The sequence below is a fragment of the Coturnix japonica genome, chromosome 4, assembly GCF_054131305.1.
Source record: "Coturnix japonica strain WE chromosome 4, WE-NBRP24, whole genome shotgun sequence".
Classification (NCBI taxonomy): domain Eukaryota; kingdom Metazoa; phylum Chordata; class Aves; order Galliformes; family Phasianidae; genus Coturnix; species Coturnix japonica.
The window spans coordinates 26911144-26933147 of NC_140666.1; the positions used below are offsets into that span (position 1 = coordinate 26911144).

General features: G+C 37.0%; 1 long non-coding RNA gene across 1 annotated transcript in view; it reads left to right on the top strand.

Annotated features, from left to right (window-relative positions):
- Positions 1-22004, top strand: part of LOC116653423 (uncharacterized) — a 40892-nt gene that overhangs the window by 17221 nt on the left and 1667 nt on the right. Inside the window, exon 3 of the long non-coding RNA XR_014945721.1 lies at positions 2503-2631. This is a non-coding gene — a long non-coding RNA (uncharacterized LOC116653423). The remainder of the gene's footprint in view (positions 1-2502; positions 2632-22004) is intronic.

Below are 22004 nucleotides of genomic sequence, written 5' to 3' on the forward strand. Positions count from 1 at the left end.
TCAGTCATTGTTCCTTCTTCCAGTTAGATAATTGGAGCTACAGAACTATAGTACTGAGATTATGCGTACATTTTTTTATTTTTATTTTTTTCCTTATTTGATCTGTGTTTGAACACCTGAAATCAGAGAAGTATGTGACATTCCTCTCTTTTTTTCTTTTTTTTTTTCTTTTCTTTTTTTTCTTCTTCTTCTTCTTCTTCTTTTTTTTTTTTTTTTTTTTTTTTTTTTTCATTTACATAGGAAAGATAAAACTCATCTGGAAAAACAACGTTCTATACACAGTTAGTAGAATCTACACTTTGGGTAGACTCACGACAATCTTTACCCATCAGACACATTGTATGATTATTACTTTATTTCTTTCAAACTAGGTGAAGGGTTTTCTCAAAACAGAATGAGAACAATTGGAGACAGAATTTTGTCAGAAAATGACTTCCTGGTCATAAAGCTCACTAATAACTACTGTTACTGGAATCAGCAAGCAAAGGTCACACAGTTGGTGTCTCTGCTCTCATGTACTGGAATAAATACCAAAAGAAGTGTAAGAGTTATTCATAACTCTAGAAATTGGGAGATACCAAAGATAAATTATGGGGTTAAAAGTATGTTTTAAATTCAAGAGTTACGTCACACTCCAATTAGAACTGAAAATCTGAGAGGCAGGATCATTAAATGAATGTAATTTTTATTTGAAAACCTAGAGGGTCCTACCTCAAAAAGAATTACTACTAAAGCATTTGATGTAAAGGAATAGAATGAATCCATTACTTTTCAAAACTAGACTTCAAAATTATATTAAAATAAGAAAAAATGAATCTCTTAAAAGACAGCCCTCATATATTAATACATACTAGATGATAACATTGTTTCTATGGTACTGTGCCTTGGTTTTGTGTGTTGCTTTTTTTTTTTTAGTAATTATCCTTTTAATGAACCTTACTGTGTAAGTTCAATCTAGATAACAAACTATGTTATTGTTTAATGGAAAACTTCTGTCAGACAAAGTATACTTTTCATTGAATCTGAAACATGCAATTTAGAAACAACACAAATAAGAAGAAACAGATGTTGGGTACAACCGGTGATTTACGTAAATGACAGCTTTCACAAAAGTAATCAAATATCCCACTTTATAATTAGACAACAGACAGGTGCTCAAGTATCACAGGAAATAAGTAGAAATATTTATAACACTTAAAACATTTAGTTGCTGAACAAGTTAGAAATTAAAATTAGAAATTCCTTGCTAAAAATAAGCCCTAAGGGAAAAATCACAGAATCACAGAATTGTAGGGGTTGAAAGGGACCTCTAGAGATGACTGAGTCCAATGCCACTGCAAAGGAGGCCCCCTACAGCAGCCTGCACAGGTAGATGTCCAATCACATCTTTAATTCATTTCCAGAGAGGGAGAACTCACATCTTCCATGGGTAGTTCCAGTTCTCCATCACTCTCACTGTGACAAAGTTTCCTCACTTATTGTTGCGGAACTTCCTATGCTCGAGTTTATGGCCATTTCCCCTTGTCCTGTCCCCACAGACTGCTGAAAATAGGTTGGCCATATCTCTTTGACTCCCACAGTTAAGATACTTATAAACATTAATAAGATCACCTCTGAGTCTTTTCTCATGGCTGAGATCCAACCAAAGGTCTCTATTCAGCCAGTCCGGCCTCCTTGCTGGACTCATCTCCAGTTTGTCTTCCATGACCTGGGCATGGTCAGCTTCTGAACCTTTAAAGTAACTTCCTTAAAGTACTCCCAGCCTTCCTGGGCTCCCACACTCTCCAAAACTACCTCCCAAGAGACCCTCTCAACCATAGTCCTAAAGAGATGAAAGTCTGCCCTCCAGAAGTCCAAGGTGGCAGTTCTGCTGACTCCCCTCCATGGTTCAACAAGGACTGAGAAATCTAGCATCTCATGATCACTATGCCCCAGACGGCCTCCAACCTTTACATTCCCCACCAGACCTCCTCTGTTAATAAACAGTGGGTCCAGGATTTTGCTTCCCTTTGTTGGCTTCCTCACCAAGAAATGGGTAAACTGAACCTGTTGGTTCTACAAAGAGGGTTTCTGTGTCAAAAGAGAAAGCTAAAGACTGCATAATTCCTATCACTGAGTAGTTCTAATCTTATGTGGCTGCTTTTCACAGTTTGTTAGCTTCAGGAGTGACTGTGAACATGTTGTACTGTCTTTTAAACATGAAATATAGATTTTAAAATGAAATATAGATGGACAATGTTTTTCAAAGCACGGCAGGTGAATCCTGACAAGAATTTAGCTGACCTAACATCAAATAACCAACCTTGCAGTTTTGCCCCTGCACTGATGGGTGGTTTGTGCTTATCACAATATGCTTCAAAAGAGCTACTAAGAAGGAGAATAATAAATGGGATAGACTAAGTTGAAGGTCAGCTCTGCAATGCACCGAAGTGTTCCTTGCCATTATGTTGTTACATGGGCAGCAGGGTGACTTGAAGTGTGACATCTTTCCAATCTGCTTAGTTCTTTCTCACAGAAAGCAGAACACACAGATGGGGAAGAAAAAGATGGGTCTTGATGAAGAAGCAGTTCCATCTTGTGCTGAGTGACTAGAAAAATTAAAAAGTTTTTCTTCTTCCACTGGAACAACAGGTAAGATTAAGTTGACTTTTATAACACAGAGAGCCAAACAGCTAGAAGACTGTGGGATTTTCAGACAGACATAGAACAGATAAAACATCCGTAGGAGAGTAATAAGAAGGGAAGACAAACTAAAGTGGAGAGGAAAGTTACATGCTCTTCCTCTTACTGCTCTTAAATGAATCATAGAAGTTCCATTCGGTGAGGAGAGGCAGGTCTGAGAACACAGTTATGATAGGGAAAGCAACAAGTCTAACACTGTCACAGACATTTATTAACCTTGAAAGACTTCTTTGTGCAAATAATGGATGTGAAAACAAACACAGTACTGTCTATGGGTTCCAAAACATTATGAATTAAGAAAGTATAAAGAATCTCAATGTAAACACAAAGACATCACTGAATATTTATGTTTTGGTGAGCTGAAATGTATTTAGTTATGTTTCATTTTTCCCCACTATTAATCTCCACTGTGAACACCTGCATGACTCTATGGTTGTTCCAAAGACAGTTCTTCTTCTATTGTTCTACCAACAATAAAAAACAGAACTGTCTTTGCAGTCTGATGATACAAAGCAATTCAATCTAATTTTCAGCAGCAGCTCCCAAACCTTCTTTGCACATTACTGTAAATGATCAGATTAATAGGCATGCTAGCTCTAACACACTTTACTCTGCTGTTGATTTTATGTTTTTCTCAGTATGCTGTTGTATACATAACACTATAACCTATATTTTTAATGTTTTGGTTTTTTTTTTTCCTTTTGAAAAACTATACTGACATGCTTAAAGGATTTAGCCTGAAATAAAGGGCATTATGATAGTAATTAAGACTCTATTGGTAATCTATTTTCAGTTACTACTTCCGGAAATATCAAAGACTAAGACTGATGAGTACTTCATATACCACTCTAAACAGAACTACAGTGAAGAAGATGTTGTCCTGTCCTATAATAAAAATGGAAACAATATAATTTTGGTACTGAATATTTGAAATAGAATGACTATATAATTTGCTCAGAACAAATATTAACGTAGTTGACCTTCTTATAACTCATCATTTCAGTCTTTAGTAAGTCATATTCCCCTCCATATGGGATTTATGGAGACACTGAACAATGAGTGACACTTGAATAACTTTAAATATTTCTCTGATATTTGCCAAATTATTGATGCCTGTCAACTCAGTGTTTATTTGAAAGAAGAATTTTGACATTACAGATTTAAACTCAAAATCAGATTAGGTCTGAAACTGTTCCAGGGAAACGTAAGTAGTAAAAAAACAAAACACAAGTCAGATATAATTACTTCAGGGGTAGCCACTACCACAGCCTGAACAAGGACTGCATGAGACAGAACAATTTAGGATTTGAAAGAAAATGAGTATTTGTTGGATGGTTTGCATTGCTCTGCAAGACAGTGATTTCTGCATGTTCCTTAATTTGATCCTTTTGAGATCACATCAGCATACGTTTACAATGCCAATAAAATACACACTCAAGTTTTCCTTAGAAGAAATGGTATTCATTTTACAGGGCAATCTGAGACAGTTCTCTCTTATTTCTCAAGTGCATGTTTATATGGAACAGTTAACAAAATTAACATATCTTCAGTTTCCTACAAATACCTGACTGGGAACCTGTATACAGAGTAGATGTAGTGAACTAATGAAAGATGTAATGTTAAGACGGTTTATTTTAACTGGTGCAAGTTTGTCTGTAAACGCTTATTAGTTTTGTTGCATCTCCCTTTAGAAAAATGCTAACAAACTTCCCTTGCATCCCAGAAAGAAACAGCATCACACCAAGTACTTACTTACTGTGTACTAACACAGAAGACCCAGATACAAACAGACTGCTCTTCTGGCTGGTTTCTGGCAGCTCACAAAACATACTGAGATCAACCACAACTCTCACAAACTACTTAAAATTTGAGCATTTAATCTTAATGTTTGAATATCTGAGTTTAGTTTAGTTTAGTTTATTTTGGTGCTTGTAGCTCACTTAGGCACCTACTTTCTCTCCTGGTGCCTTGAGCTAAGTGAGGCCCTGAGTCTTTCCTATACAGCCCACAGGGAAGTAGGTATGCCAGAAAGATGTAATTAATTACAGCTACCTCTAAAAACAGTTCCTGGTGGTTAGAACAAAAGTCCCAGATTTTCCCCCACCACATCCCAAGGGCTGACAGTTCATTTGGAGGTGGTACTGCAGAGCTCTTACCTAGATGCTGCCATTTGAAATGCAGTGGTAACGCTTAAGCTGGCACTCCCCTACCACAGAAACGAGGGAACCATCTCAGAACTCCCCAGTCAGTGTTGTATGTTATTTAAGGATGATTGTCTACTTTCCATTCTAAATATTACCCTGTTATCCTTAGGTATGCAGTTTGTACGGTCACAGATTTTAGGAAGTGACAACTAGTAGGAAAGATTGCCTTTCCAACCTTAGGCAATTATTGGGCAGGTAGTGCCTAAAATTATTGACAATTAAATGTCAATTAAATGCATTCATAAACAAGCACTTTGTTGCAGATTTTAAAAGATATACATCTCCTGCATATACAAAGTGATACTGTGCACTTTCATTAGAGTCACAGAAGTCATGTGTCAGCTCCTAAACTACCCAAGCCTGGTCTTCAGTGAAACTCTGTCTCGTGCCATATTAAATTACTGATTGAATTCCATAAGCTCATCTTGTTAAGCACCTGGAGAAAAGTTGCTCCAGACTTCCAACATTTACAATACCTTTCTTCTATCTAGACCATGATGTCTAATAGGACACTGTCTTATTTTCTTTGGTAAGAGACTTCATTTTTCTTCTCTATATGCCATTAAGAAAAAATCTAAATCTGACAGGAGAGCTTAAAGGAAGAAAAGTTAGAGGATAAAAGTTATGTTTTGATGGAACTGCCAAGTTATTTTGTTTTTTCTCCGAGAAGGGACTGTGCTCAAGATGACTAAGAGGTATAAACAGAGGTTGGCAGTGTTAATTAATTTTGAAAAAATATAACTGATTCACTTTCTGCTGCATTTTATAACTGAGCATCAAATCCTTCCTGTCTTTCCACTTCCTCTCTCCATACACACATAAAAAACAGATAGACCAGTATGGTCTTGTTATTAGAAAAAGTGAAAAGAACTGGTGATAATTGAAATTGCATTCATTAATCCTAGCTCTGAAAGTATCTTTAAATCCCATAAAGTTTATAAACCTACTTTTGAGCTCCTGACTCTGCCCAGTGACTCCTGCTACTGTGATCCATTACACAGATAGAAAAACTGATTTTGCAACAAACAACACTTGACTCATGAATAATCTGATCAATGCAAATAAAGACTCTTTTTGAGCATGAAATATATGATGACCTCTTGATATCTTTATGCTCCAATTTATTTTCCATATTGGAGAACAAATTTTCCTGCCCAGACCGTGGCAGAACAGTTAACTGGAAAATGAATGTGTTATCAAATTAATATAGACGTCCCCCCAAGAAATCTGAGTTAGTGGTTGTACTAGACTAGATTAGATCTTACATTAGAAAATATACAAGAGCCACAGCCGTAATACAAGAGCCTGAATATGTATCAAATTGTTCCTTTTCCCCATCCTTCCATATAATCCTTCTGTACTTGTAACATTAGGAATTATATATGGTTGCTGTTAATGAAAGAATTCTTCAGAAAGCATCACACTTGGGTTCTTTCAAACACTGCAGCTTCCCTGAAGCTAAAACTGAAATATGGTATCAGTGAAGTTTGAGATCCTGGACCACACAATCCCTCCTTCACTAGGAAAGGAATCATCTAGTTTTCTACTAGAAAATGAATTTACAACAATAGTAATAATAAAAAAAAATGTTACTTGCTTTATGTTTAAGAACTTACAATCTTATTACAGTGTGGTTTAAAAACTTTTTTTAAGTCTCCTCGGAAGTTTTAAAATCAAATTCTCTGGTCAGGTTTGTGACAAAAATCACTCATTTTCCATTACCATGTGCATTGCACAAAGTTTTAAATGCAACAGTATTTCAGGCTTTAAAAAAATAACTACCTAACGCTGTTATGGGTAGATACAGGCTGTGAGAAACGTTAACAACGGATTTGTACTGAGATCAGTCAAAACCATGAATTTCAAAAAACAAAGCAAAACAAAAAAAAACAAACTCAAACATCTGTGTCTGAGCTGAATCCAGAGAAACAATTCACAGAACTGCAGCCGTGAGCTGTGATTACAATGCAGTACAGTCTAAATTACTGGCCCCTGCTCTCAGTACAGCCTACATTAATCAACTGCTTTATGTAAAACAGCATTCAACCTGGGACTCTTTAAGCCAGAAGAGCTCTTTGCATTGTGCTACAGCTCAACTAGGGTGAGAAAAAAGCATCTAGCTCAGAATAGCAAACCATATAGCTTTTGGAAACAGATAATGCAAAGTGGAATGCTTGAGTTGGAACTGCTCCAGGCTCACAAAGATCTGACACTAGGTCAGACTTTCTGGTCTAGCACCTTGGCTACAAAAAGGAGGGTTATCATCAGTCACATGATACATGAAAATAGTTGCAGGAGACAAGACTAAAAACAGGGATCGATTTGGGCTTTTGGGGGCATGCTTGTGTCTACAAGGACCTTAAAGTCCAAAGTGATGTGCAATGGACTTGAGGCACTGAACAAGTAGTCTGAAGATAACAGCCATGGATTTAAATAGAATTTACGTGCTTGGTTCTATTTCACATCCACTCACCTATCACTGCACTTCATTATCAAACTTCTAGGAGTTCTGTGGTAGTCAAAAATATGCAGCACACTGGATTTGCTTTACACCTTTGCTAGCTGATATATTCCAGAGTGATCTTTTTCAAAGTTGGCAGGATACATGCTTGAGAAGGTTGAGGTTACAGAACTCTGTTTAAAGTTGTTGTTAAATTTGTTTATAGGCCACATGAAGCAAAGTATTCAGGGAAATTTGTGGCGAACTACTTCCTGAACGACGGCGCACGTTGAACACTACCTGAACAGCACATAATGAACTGCTTTGTTCAGAACTACGACAATGTGAGATGTCAAAAGAAGTGTTGGGTTCATAATTTCTCTGGAGGAAGTCTTTTAGTCTCTTTATCTCATCCAGCTCTCCATGTCATTACAGAGGGTAAAAATAGAGCTTTTTTTTTCTGGCAGAGATTCTAATTGCTTGCAAACAAGGACAAAAATCCCATCCAATTAAATATTAGATTAATTATCACCAGACATGTATTATACACCCCCACCAATAAGAAAATTCCATTACCAAATGGTGTATTTTTTCTAAACTGTATCTGTTCACAGTGAAGCAACAATAAAAGCCTCTGTCTGTACAGCTCTCAACTGCCTATAATCTTGCTGTGCAACTTGTCACACACAATCAGTTTCTAAGATACTGTGTAAGACTGGGAAACAGCTCAGCCACTAAGTCAGTCCAAGTAATTTATAGCAAGTTCTTCGCATAATGTGGGAAACGTGATTCTAAAAGGACAGAATAGGTTGTTAGCTGCTAGTAGCTGCATGAGTTCACAATGAGCACAAACTCCTTACTGATCCTTCTGAATGAAGTTTGAATTTACTCACTCCTTGGTTGAGAATGGAACTACTGTTTTCTCTTTTTCTTAAGTATACGAACCACTGTCAAGTATTTAGGCTCAAACTGATAGATAGTGTGTGAGTACTTTCTTCATATGGGGGACCAGGTGAGCTATAAGTAGACTCATTGTCCAAATGATATTTAAAATAATCTGCTGTAAAGCACGTAAATATCTACTTCATATAAGCAAAAGTGAAATTTACCCAGGTCAACTCGAATGTTCATTTCTTGGGGCAAAAATATTGTGTTTAAGTCATCTCTGGAAAGGCTCATCAATTGAAAAGATGACTTTATACATCACATTATTATCCTATGGCTTCATTCTTGCTACCGCACAAAATCACTGAATACCTCCAAAACAAATTTAAAGAAATAAGTTCTGAAACAAAGGAGTTCTGGAAGGCCAGTTTCTGATCACCCAATAAAGGCAGAGTTCACAATCCAGTAATAAAGAAGGAATCACCCTTTTCTGAGCATCAGGGCTCACCAAACACTTCAAAGGAAACAATCTCCAGGTAGAGATGCTTCCCCTACGGCTGTCAGACCTTAAATAACAACAGTACACATAAAATAGCCAGTTTTATATCCTGGCTTCAGTAGAGGTAAACTGTTTGCTTTTAGATCTGACTATTATCTGCTGGTCTGGGGAGGCAGTTGAGACAAAAAAGAACTGTTAGGGAAATAAAGATGCTGTATTGCCCTGCCAGTAACTTCCATTATAACATCTAGTTATTGTGAGAATCTTTCTTCAGTTCTCAACAGTATTTTTTTTCACTTATATAGCTTGGATCAGAATAGCTGCCAACAATGCTCTTAACTCGTAAGAACTACAGATATTTTAAAAGTTCCCAAATGGCTCTTGAACTTTGTTGAGACAAGTTGCACAGTGATATACCCATTGCATTGCTCTGTCAAAATCCAAGTTCTTTTTTTTTTTTTCCCTCTTTTCTGAAACCACACGTATTTAAATGCTTTATGCTATTGCTAAGGTAGGAAATTTTAATATTTAGTCTCAGTTAGGAAACCAGCAAAGGAAATTAATTTGTTTTAACGTGCGTTGTTTAATTGCTTTACTGTATGTTCTTTATAGTCTATTACTCTCACTTTTCAAGTTCCTTTTTCAGTAAGGTGAAAGTTACAAAATACTGGAGAACTGTAAAACAGTAAACATAGGTGCAAATTATGGGTGCTCTACAGTGTTTTTATAAATAATATATATTTTTTTACCAATTGAGTTCTGTTAATGAGGCAGTACCCTTTGAACAGATTATAAATATTTTTCTTACATACCCCAATGAATCACATGATGGAACTTTTTATAGATAAGCGTGAGTCACACTTCACACATAATGAAGTTCTTTTTTTTCTGATCTATTAATAATTTGTTTGATATGTTCATCTCCTAGTATAAAGCTACATGAATTTAAACCTATACAGTTAAAAGTCAACATGAAATCCTAGAGGCATAAAATACATGTGAGATGTGGAAATTTGCATAGATGTTTCTAGTTAAATCTCAGGTTTGGATGGCTGTTTCATTTAATAATTGCTTTACTGCAATATAGAACCTTTATGCTTGGTAGTAAGCTTTGGTTGAGGTTAAGTAGACGTCAAGTGTTGTTTTCAAGAGTCAAACACATGGAGCCAAACTTAGCTAAAAGAACCTGACTGCAGAAACAATATTAATCAACTATTCCCATTCTGGGGAAAGAAACGTATTTTGTCACTTACTTGATATACTGGCAGACTTTTGGAATTACTTAAAGATTAAAAAGAGTTTCACAAATATCTGAAATCCTCAGGTGTGATCGGCAGACCTGAGCTTCTCTGGTGCTCTCTCTCTGGATTGGTCAGATTAACTCAGCAGGTTGATTACATGCACAGTTCTTTGTTTTACACGTAGCTCTTGCACTATATACTGAATGTCTCCTAAAAACACAGTTTCCCAGTAAATTACATAAGAAAATTGTTCTTGACACGAGAAAGACTTGATACTTATGGGATGGACAGTCACAACACCAGTAAACAAGACATATTAAAGATCAGCTGCACAATGAACTTCAAGGTTTTTTACATTTTAACTGCTCAACTTTTAAATAAACATGAATTGATTTTGGTTTTCACTGTTTATGTGCTTCATGGTACATGCTTAGCCTCTCTAGCTGACACTGAAGTTACAATCAGCTGACCTCAGGTAGGGAACAGATGTACTGCAAGCCAAGAGGGCTGCTGAACTTTTATGTTAATACTTAAAAATTTCCTGCGCTCAAGTAAGCTCTTACAGGTACACCTTTAAATGTTTGGTAGAAACAAATGTTGTTGGATTACCAGAAACAAAGCTAGTTTTCCAGGGTCACTGTGGAGGAATCCTTGCAATATTGCTGATCACTGAGATTAGATTTGAGGAAGAACTTAAGATGAGTCGTAGCTGTTAGTATAAAGATAAATGAGAAACTGCCTGTGATCTACTGACACATATTAATAAAAATAAATAAATAAATAAAAGAATAAGCCGCAGGTACTTGCCCTTGTCCTTGCAACCCTAAATTGCCCCCTAACTTCAGCAGCAGCAGCTGCTTCTGAATTCCTTACCTAGCCATATTTTTTGTTTGCAACTAGCATATAAGGCTGCTATGCAATTAGTGAATGTAATTAAAGACAGCAAATAGCAGGAAAAAGTTTTGGAGTGCACATGATTAAATGGGAATGAATCAAACACATTACTGCTATATGTTACAGTGTTTCTGGCACTTTTTTTGGTAATCTCTATAGAACATTTTCTAGTAATCCACAAGGTTTTGTAGTTTGTTTCAGATCACTTAATGTTAGCATTTTTCTGCTGGGAGGTGCTCAGTACTTGTTCTCAAGCTCTGTCATCAGTTCCTGTGTGGGCACAGAAACACACTCAGGGATATTTAGTAGTTTAAAATATGCTTAAGCAAAGTGGAAACCAGTAAATGCATTTAGATATATATATAAATGTATATTTTTTAAGGAAAAAAATGATATGGTAGATAAATTACTTCTTGTGACAAATGGTAAATTTCCTAAACCACGGGAGAAATATCAAAGTTAACAAAATAAGTCTTAAGCTGATGGTATTTTTAGTCATTTGTCACACAGTATGAAGGATTTCAGAAGTTTGACCCTTTGGACTCCCTTCCATCTACGCAAACTTGCAACCCAGTTTTTCAGTTCACAAAAGACAACATTTTTTTTCCTCTGTTTCACTTGGCTTGAATTTAAATTGGAACTTCTCTTTCCCACAGTGTACTTCAAAATGACAGAGAGCGATACCAACAGTTTCCTTGAAGGATGACAGGATAGCAGTAAAGGTCTGTGACTTACTAATTATTGGTCAGCAATCTCGTCAATAATGAAAATGCTAATCCATTACCATACTCTTCAAAAACAAAAATGCATTTATAATGCATTTGGTTGGATGGTCACAGCCAGAGGGTTGTTAACCAACGGTCTTTGTGCAGTTTGAGGCCAGCTCCCCACGGATTTGTATCAAGTCTAGTACACTATATCTCATTATCTATGTCACTGATTAAAATGTTAAATGTAAAGGGCATTCTCGGCAAGTTTGCAGACATAATACCAAGCTGAGAAGTGCAGGTGATACGGCAGAGGAAAGGGACGCCATTCAGATGGACCAGGTCATGCTTGAAAAGTCAGCCTGAAGTCAGCCAAAAGTCACCTGTTTACACAAGCAGACTACCACAGGACAAGGGCCAATGTTTTAAACTAAAGGAGAGGAGATTTACATTAGATGTCAGAGGGAAATTTTTCACTGGGAAGGTGGCAAGTGGTACAGGATGCCAGAGAAGATGCAGATATGCCATCCCTAGAGATGCTCAAAGCCAGTCTGGATGGGGCCCAGCACAACCTGATCTATTGCCTGATTTAGTGATTAGCAGCCCTGGCCTTGAGAGAGGGTTGGAACTGGGCAAACTTTAAGTGCAACTTTCTGGCACTGTTGTGGATATCATACTTCTACTACTATAGCTGCAGCAAAATTAATCTTGCTTGATCTTTCTTGCTGCAACTGTAAATAGACTTGGGCTACCAGCTATTTGTGATCAGGAAATGATCTCTGACTTGCATGAGTCTACAGTTCATACAGTTTATTATGCCCGTACATCAGTATCAATTGTAGTTACAACCTTTTCAATTAACCTAGCAAAGAGTAATATACAGTCTTGAAAGGGGCTTATAATCCATAGTTCTGAAGTTGGCAAGATAGGAAGCCAGCCCTGTGGGAATATGCATAGGAAAGAAGGAAGCATTTTATTATGCGTTTATCTTTGAATTCAAGAACAACCTAATTACTTTTATGTACTCAGATGTTTAATGCCAAGCATACGTTGAACACGTTGGCAGAACTGCAACCATAATGGTATGCACTGTGTGAGGCTAATCCCAAAGGGCATTTCAGCTCAGAAAAACTGATTACTGACCATACTGCAAGGTCAGCTGCTCACTACTATCACATTTTCAGCAGCAGTGAGTTGTATTAAATATATTGAAAAGCCCTTAGCATAAACTGAGATTGAGTAATTTGTTGAAACTGATGAGACAGAAGTACTATAAAATTTGAGCCAAATCATACCATTATAATTCACATACAGATTCAAACAACTTCAGTTCTGCTGATTGCAGGGTAGCAAGATGCTTCTATGAATTTTGAAAACAGAATTTGGCTCAATGATAACTTAAAAACAGAAAGAAGCATTTTGAACAGTTGGTAGATAATTACTTTGTACCAAAGGCCTTTGTATTTCAACAAAAATGACTCTCTCCCTCTTTTTAGATGGTACTTTCCTCAAATAAAGTCAGTCTTGGGAAAATCAGAAAATCAAATATTTGTATTAAAACACCTTTTACTCCAAAATGAGAATAATTCTGTGACCTACAAGTCTGTTTTCAGTTATGTAGGAAATAATTGTATTTACAGAACACTTAGTAAATTTATCCTTACATTCTGATAGCATAAAGTCTGTCAGAGGAATTGAGACATTCTAGTAACTGCTTAAATGTTTTATATATTACAAATGGGATGACATTTAGAAGATCACATCTGATTATTAACTACAGTTTACACTCATTAGTATGATTATGCACAAACTAATAATTAAAGAAGGGGCCAGACCATATGTTTGAGTAATGGTTAATCAACTTCCATAATTAAAATGTTAGCAAACTCCCCAGCGTTGTTTAGACCTGCTACAGGGAAGCATTTCCCCACATGATTAAGTTAACAGCATGGGCTGAGGACTGTTCCCAGTGTTCAGTCTGTATGTGGTCATCTCCTGCTGTTACAAGCGATTAGATGCATGGGCATAAAGATATTTCAGGCCCAGAGAAAATTACATGGTCTTTTCAGAATCACAGAATAACTTCATTTGGAAGGAACTCCTGATTCACTCCTGCTCCAAATTAAGGCTAACTTCATAGTAAGACCAGGTTACTCAGGGTCTTGTTCACATGTGTTTTGAGCATCTTCAAGGATAGAGACTCTGAAGCATCCCTGGACTACTGCTACAGAGTTTGATTGCCCTAATATTATTTTTTCTTTTATTAGTCAGAATTTGTTGCATTTTCTATTATCTTGCCAACCTTAGCTGTTCAAACTAGGAAAATTCTAGCTCCATCTTCCCTACAGAATTCTGTAGGATACTAAAGACAACTACACACCTCCCTTTATCATCTTATTCACCAGCTACGCATCAACATACTTCTCAGGTTTCCTGGACAGGTTGCACCCTGCCATATTACTCTTCCATCATATACTGACCTTATGGAGAACCAGAGCCTGAAACCATTAAGATTCTTCCAGATGTTTGGAGAGGGTCTTTACCATTGTTTTCATTGGGCAGAAGCCTAGCATGGCACACACAAATTAACAGCTTCACTGATCCTGACACACAAATTCTCAGCTGTTCCCTTGTTCATTTCTTTGCAGAGCTGCTCTCCTCTGTATATAATAACAACCACCCTCCTGCTCTCCCACCCTGGCTTTCCTAAAAGGACATTTCCATCCCCTTCAGCATCCCCATGATGTGAGCTATCTTGCATCTCTGACCTCAGTAGCAGCTGTGCACAAATCTTCAACTTGACATATTCGTTTCCCATCAGGAGTGGTCCTGTGTACAGGCACTTGATATGAGAATCATAAAAGCCCTGCATTTTTCACCTTCCACAAAGCTATGTCCTATCCTATGGAACCTCATATCCTTTGGTGGCAGAACAGAAAACATTAGTGGGACTCCAAAGTCCCATAGTCACTCCTTATATTTCCATTATCTTTCTTAGGACATTATTGGTGATCACATAGGTGAGAAGCTGAAGGTAATTGTCCCTAGGACACAGCCTTGGCAATTTCAATGCAACAATCTCAGCTCTGGCCCTGTGGCAAGCACCGGTCTTCTTGATATTTCTAGTGTAGGGGTAAATTGACTCACAAACAGACTAACATGTATTCAAATTAACAAACTATGTTGACTCTCGTCTGGGGTATACTTCTAGCTGATTTATACAAAGTCACTCCAACATTAGACTGGAAATCAGAAGCAGTATAGCAACATTTGTACTGAGGCTAATCCAATTGGGATTTTAATACACAAATTCCATAATGAAAAGCAGAGTTTCCCACTAACATGTTTTAGCTATTGCTGATATTCAGTTTCCTCCATTTATTCCTGTCTCTGGCAATTCTAGTAGAATACACAGTATAGCCATAATCACCAGCTGAGCCCACAGTATTCACTGTGACTAGAACCCAAAGAGCTTTCTTCTGCTAGCAGATGGCACAGTTTCTGTCTCATGACACAGAAATGAACTTTGTGTTTAATGTTAATTTTTTAAAAAAGCAGATGACTTTCATCTTGAACTCTTTTTGCTGTCTGTTTTCTTAGTAGGTACTTCTGACAGCCCATTTTATAATTAATCCTGACATCTATGGTGTTCTGTCTCTACAAAGAGAAATGGTGCTTGCTTGCTATATTGCTATTTCACATCCCACTGAGTTCAGAACAGAGGTGGTTCTGCTGCATTGCTTGAATGCTAAGCTTTGAGTAAGAGATGACAAGGTGAACCTAAGACTTTGATTAGGTGGATCCATTTTTAGGACATGATTTATATATAAAATTTCCATCAGATTAGTACAAAGAAGTTCTGCCCCAAAGTGATTTTTAAAGAAGTGCATTAAAATGGTAAATTATTGATAAAGTAACATTATGTTCTAGGTAACTATGTATTAGCTTTCTTATAACCAGAACAAGACAAGATTTTTTACTTATTTACTTATCAAAACCTGAAACGTTGATTTTTGACAGTTTGGGACAAAATTACATCTCAGGACCTTTACCACAAGTGAGGCTGTAAATATCTGAAAACTGGAGGCTTTCTTTGTGCTCTCTTCTACCTCTGCAAGCTTTGTCTGCACAAGTGTGACAAAAGTGTAAGACGTGGCAAACTTGTTTGGCAAAGAGGACCAAGTAACGTGCAGAACCAGATCCCTTTGCTTTATACCAGATAAGGGTATTTTAAGAGCAGCTGAACTGTCAGTTCATTGATTGCATTACAACAAAGATCGCTAAATTATTTTATAATCCTTTTCCCACAGTTCTTCTGTAGTAGTCAGTTTTGGAAGATGAGAGAGGTTTAATTTTATGCATTTGAAGCCAACTTATTTGTTGATGTTGTATACTAATCAGGTAGGATAAGTATTTAAATCAGCTGTAATTATTATTTGTTTATTTAAATGATACTGAAGTAAGGCTTGTCGTTATGTAGCTAATAGGATCAGTGTTTTTATAGAAACTCTATTCCTTTATTAAAGCTAAGAAATCTAATAGATTAATGTGAAATATAAAATGTCCCTAAATGATATTAAAACCATGTTCCAAGTGTTTTACATTCACTTGTGCAAAAGCAGCACTGCAACAGTAGTAGACACTAATCAACATGTCTATTATTTACTTAATTTTATGTCATGAGATAAAAACCACATGGGATCTTCAGGTTTTAAAGGGACAAAATTAATTTCAAGCCTCCAATAATCATAAATAATCATACATAATCTGTTTATCACTGTCCTGTGTCTTCACCTATTTGAATGGGTGAATAGGATGAGGTTCAACAAGGTCAAGTGACATGTCCTGCCCTTGGATGAGGTGCTGTGAGATATGGTTTAGGAGCTTAGTGGGTAGTAATGGTGACAGGAGGACAAATGGACTAGATGATCTTGTAGGTCCTTTCCACCCTTGTGATTCTATGATTCTGTATTAGCATATGGCAATTATAAGCAGATCTCCTGACAGTAACTGCAAGCAAAACCAGACTGAGCACATCCACTTACACTGTGCTGCATAAATTTACAAAGGTCACTCTGAAAATAGTGCCTCCTCTTTATTTTCATGGAAACTAGAACTGATATGGAGTACAGTAACTCTAATCGATAGAACAAACTATCAGCTACAAAACACTATTCTTCAACAGAGTTACCACCATTAACTATATATTTTCACCAGTAATGAGCAAAAGATGGCATGCCACGCTCATAAAAATCTGCACCAGTGGAGATGACCCACTGTTGTCGCTGCTGAAACATACCATCCACTGTGCTGACTTTCACTGCTTGGTCTACATTCAGCAAGCATCGATGAATGTCAGTGGATACCATTTTGTCTGCATGGAGGAATTCAGCACCACATGTTGGCTTCATCTGCACTTCCATGTCAGCCACCATTCTGTCATACTGCCCTTCTGCTGCTGTCTGTCACACAACAACAACATATAATGGAATACTGTCAGGAAGGTTCAACCTCTACTGCTGTACCACCAACATCCAGCTCTGCTGTCGTAAGCCAACAAAGTAAAATAGGAGGCATTACATTTGAAGCAACTTTTATACTCTAACAAGTTGGTTTTGGTTGTGTTTTTTTTTAGTTTTTCCAAGACATTTTCACAGATTGTACCTTTATATCAACCAGCAGACTGAAAGAGCTATGTAAAGATAGAAACTCCCAAAAAAGATCTTGCTGGAAATATTTTTGTGACTTTCAGAGATGTGTGTCTCATACTGCTGGCCCAAAAGTACAAGACAAGAGTGCACCACCCACACCGCAGCACTTCTCATGTGCCAGGGCATGGAGAATAGAGAATTACCCTTTTTTTCTTTCCAGTCATTTTGAGCAACCGACATCTTGTGTGTGCAACTGTAAACAGCAGGATCTGTCCCATGCTGTAGGATATTGGTTTCTTTCATTTGGTAATAGTGTTTATTTGTAACCTGAGATATACTGATTAGGTGACTTTCTGTAACCAAGTGCCTATGGACACATATCATAGTTTTACTTACCTATATAATAAGTAACATGGCTAAACTCCTGGGTTTCTTCTTTGTACTACAAGACCAAAAAAAAGCACATGAATATACTGAACCTGATTGCACTGATCCTATGGTAAGGTAAAAAGCAAAAGCAGCACCTTCTAGACTTGCATGTGGTTTTGGCTTACTGATGAGAAGACAAGAAAATTTTGTTCGTCTCCAGTTCTCTCATAATTTAATAAGCTGGTTGCCATACAAAAGTAAGATTTGATTTTGGAAGTAAAGACCTCTGCAAATCATTTGCCAAATGGATACATGTACACAGTGCGAATCATTCACATTGTAAATAATGAACACTGAAACTGCATGTTGTCACTGAAAGAAATTCTTCTACTTGGTATATATTCAGTAATATGTACTGAACAATGATTTGAGTGATGTAAGAGATTATTCTTTTATGCCAGGAGCAACGAGAGAGAGAGAAGCTGCAGATTAATGTCCAGGAAGCAGTCTTTTGTGTGGGCTTATCTCAAGGAACATGGCCGTCTCAGGGGGTGCCGCACATGACTCTCACCCAGGCACCTAGGGATGTCACGTAGGCAGGAAAAAAGGAGGATAAGAGAGGGATCAGAAACAGTGAAGTCAGGAGTTTTTGACAACACATTCTTCATGAACAACAAGTAGGTTTCTGACATGAGAAGCCTCACAACCTGCCTCTCCCTCCTGGACTTGCTCTGTACTCTACCTGCTTGCTGCCTAAGGCCTGACACTCTGCTGCTGCTCTCTTCCAGTGCAATGCTTGCATGCTGAAGAAGAGGTGCTTGCCATCAGATCCTTCACTACACAATGCCTGCATACTGACAGACTCTCCAAGGCCTGCTACCTGAGACCTGATGCTTCCCTCCAGACTTCTTTCTGGACCTACCCAGAACCTGCACCTTCTTGCTGCCTAAGACTGGCCATGCTGCTGCTGCTCTCCCCCTGTGCTTTTTGCCCCGGACCATCAGAAGGGCTTGCAATGGGACTGCTGTGGGATTCTGGTGGCGACTGTCCCCACTTTATGCAGTTCTTGCCTCTTTCTATCTTCAATCTTAAATAAATCAGTGTAATTTTCATACTAAATCCAGACACTAGGTATAAATTTCAGGTAGAATAGTTTCTGAAGACAGTTCTTCAGGGGAAACCAGTTTCAGTAACTTTCTGAAATTACTGAATTTCCTTAGCTTTGTGAATCCCAATAGAAGTCAGATGGATACATACAGCATTGTTTTATAAATTCCTGTATTTTAGTTTTTATGTGGAACTTTCTGTTCTGCAGTTTCTAGCTCTTCATCTTATTACCCAGCTTCTTTTTCCAGCAATGCTCTAACTGCACATATATCACACTATGTTGCAATAAATTCTTCCTAAATTGTGGCAAATGGCTTCTACAGACATTTTCTGAATCTGTTCTAAGCTACTGAGCTCTTTTGTGTTAATCCATGGAAGGAAAGAATGAACGTTCCTGACAGGTTTTCAGACTGAATTAATCCTTATAAAAATAAGTGAAACATAATGTGTTTGCAACTAATTAGTTTAACCAGTGAACTACTGCCTCTCATTAGCAGAAATCTGAGTAAACATAAAGAAAAATAATTTTATTTAAATACACTTACAGTTGAACATAATGGCACCATCAGTTTTTTTAGCAGACTTTACATTACAGTCCATGGGGGAATCTGTTAAAATATTGATAGCAGGATGTGGCCCATTAGGAGGACACACACCGTGTTCTATTTTAAATTGAGAATTAATAAAGATTTGTTTGAGCAGGATGTAAGAAGAATAACTGTAAGCTTTATTTCAGTGTATTGCTGGAACATGTAAGGATATCTCAGCTATTAACTTTCATTCTTTTTTCCTTATACGTATGTATTATAGGAAAAAAAAGAAAAAGAAAAGGAATAGTCTGAGCTGAAATATTTCCATTACATAGTAAACATTACACTTATCTTAAGAAAAACTACACTCCTTAAATCCACTGAAGTACTCCAATATGTGGAATTTTTCCTTAATTTTTTGCTGTCTTTTCAAATAGGTTTACCAGAATAGCAGATGCTACCATAATTCTGAAGAAAGGAAAAAAAAAACTTCCATTTTTAACTCTTTTTTAAATTATTATTTATTAGGCCTTACATAATGTATAGCAGACATTAGTATATTTGTCCTTCCAGCCTGCATGGAAATTACTGATGACCTTTAGTAACTGTTTTCTAGATAATACTTTCCAAATGCTCAAAACAGGAAGAGAATACAACACTGGCAGCCACTAAGTATTTAGTATTTTTAATATGACTCTCTTCTCTCATTTCACATCTTCACCCCCAGAAAAAGTCATCCTTCTCTCTATTTCTTCCCTCTGCTGTGGTAAAGAGAGAGAAGCATAAGTGTAATGAAGTGGAGAAAAATGAAGCCTATCACACCAGCACATTCCTCAGGACTTAAGAGTTCAAACTAACAATCTCCAGCTCTGTTTCCTGCAAATGGTATTTTGGGCAATTTATCACCATATTATTTGATGATAAAAATATATAGATGATCAAATCCTTTACATCTAACAAATTAAATCAAGTAGTAGTTTATGTAAAGTATCGTTACTCATTTTAGGTAATAGAGCAATACATGAAGACAAGCTCTATGAAAGCATGATGACAATGACAAGATTTTGGATGAAGCCAGCTTTTAGCTTTCCTTTTTGGCAGGACATTGATTAGGAGCTCACAGTTCCTTTGATCTCCCAGAAGGGATGGAAATCTGACAAGTCTGTCACAGCTGCCAAATCTGATTTGATGCTGGAAACAACTTATTTAGAGTCTAGTATGCAAGGCAATTAGAAACATGTGTGGCACCTGAGCAAATGCTAAATTGGCTCATTAAAATAGGTGAGATTATGATAATTAATCATTAATTATATCTGACTCATCTATCAAATAAAGGGAAAGTGAATATTCATTAATCCTTAAAATCTAAGAGTTATCTCTAGCTCTTGTGTCTGCTGTTTCCTTTTGTTTAGCTAGTACACAGTAGTTTCATTCTAGTGACTTCAATATCAGCCAGGCTAGGTTTACAGCCTTGAACCTATCCATATATGGCAAATGAATAAGCATCAGCTGAATGTCACTTACTTTGGAACTAAAACCAGCAAACCAAAACAGTGTCACTGAGTGGGGCCAACTGTCATTCACACTGATGGAGCTATATTAGCATCTGCTGGCAAGATATTGACTAGTTTCATAAAAGAAGGGAATAAGTCAAGTGTTAAATCCTTAGGGTTCTTCACTGGCAGCTGCATCATAGGATGTGCTTTTCTACATCTATGCTCTTGTTTCTTTTTCACTTTTTTATCCTGATAAATTTCCTAATCCTATTTTATATGGGTTGTTACACCTAGAAACCTTGAGATCGAAATGCAGAAGACTACATTTTTACTAAGTCTTTTTTGGTGCAAGTCTGTCATGTCTCCATCTCAAAATGTAAATTCAAAAATAGATAACTGATTTCTGAATTTATTATCCAAGTAAATCTCAAAAACCTAAAAGACAGAAACTATGCAACATTCCTGGATAGCCTGGATGATTGCCCTTATAAGCAAACTATTCCTTAGACATTGTACTGTTTATTAAGGTGGCTTGTCACAGATATGGGAAAAGTCTAGTAGGTCAGGCATTCCCTGTGAAGGCTCTTCAGCTTCAGAAGATATGTATATTGCCACACCTTGGATTTAAAAAAGGGGTATAAAGACTGTGTTTACTCTCACATTTCTACAAACAGTTTTGTACTAAAATTGAATATAATCTGTCTTGCTGATGGGCAAGATATAAACTATGCATTTTTTTATTTTCCCACAATAGAACAATTTTTGTTTCTGTAATTTGTGAATGTTTTGCAGAAATGCCTTTTTTGGATGAAGGATATAACCATGATCACATAACATGTTTAAAATGCCTTTTGTAGCATGTTGCATCAGGCAAGATCATAGAATTTCCTGGGATGATAAGGATATAATGATAAGATATAATGAGATACCCTTGCCTCCACTGCCAACCCTTAAACAAGATCTGGGAAAGGGTAGAGCCAGGATCCAGTCCTTTGGAACACTCAGCTGTACCCCATGCATCTGAGCTGACCTGGATTGGCCCTGACTTCCCACTACGTGCACAATCATTGGTTCAAGCCATGACTTAGCATTTCCCCTACATATATAAACCACATTTTCTGTGCCTACAATTCCTAGAACTTCTTGAGAAAAGACAACACAAATGAATGGTGTGAAACAGGCAGTGTTGTATGAATTGTAGTTACCTGAGCTCTGGATAGAGAAAAAAAAAGTAGATGTGAAGTCTCTGAGACCTGAAACTGCTAATATGGAATGACTGTTGATGCTGATTTGGGTCTT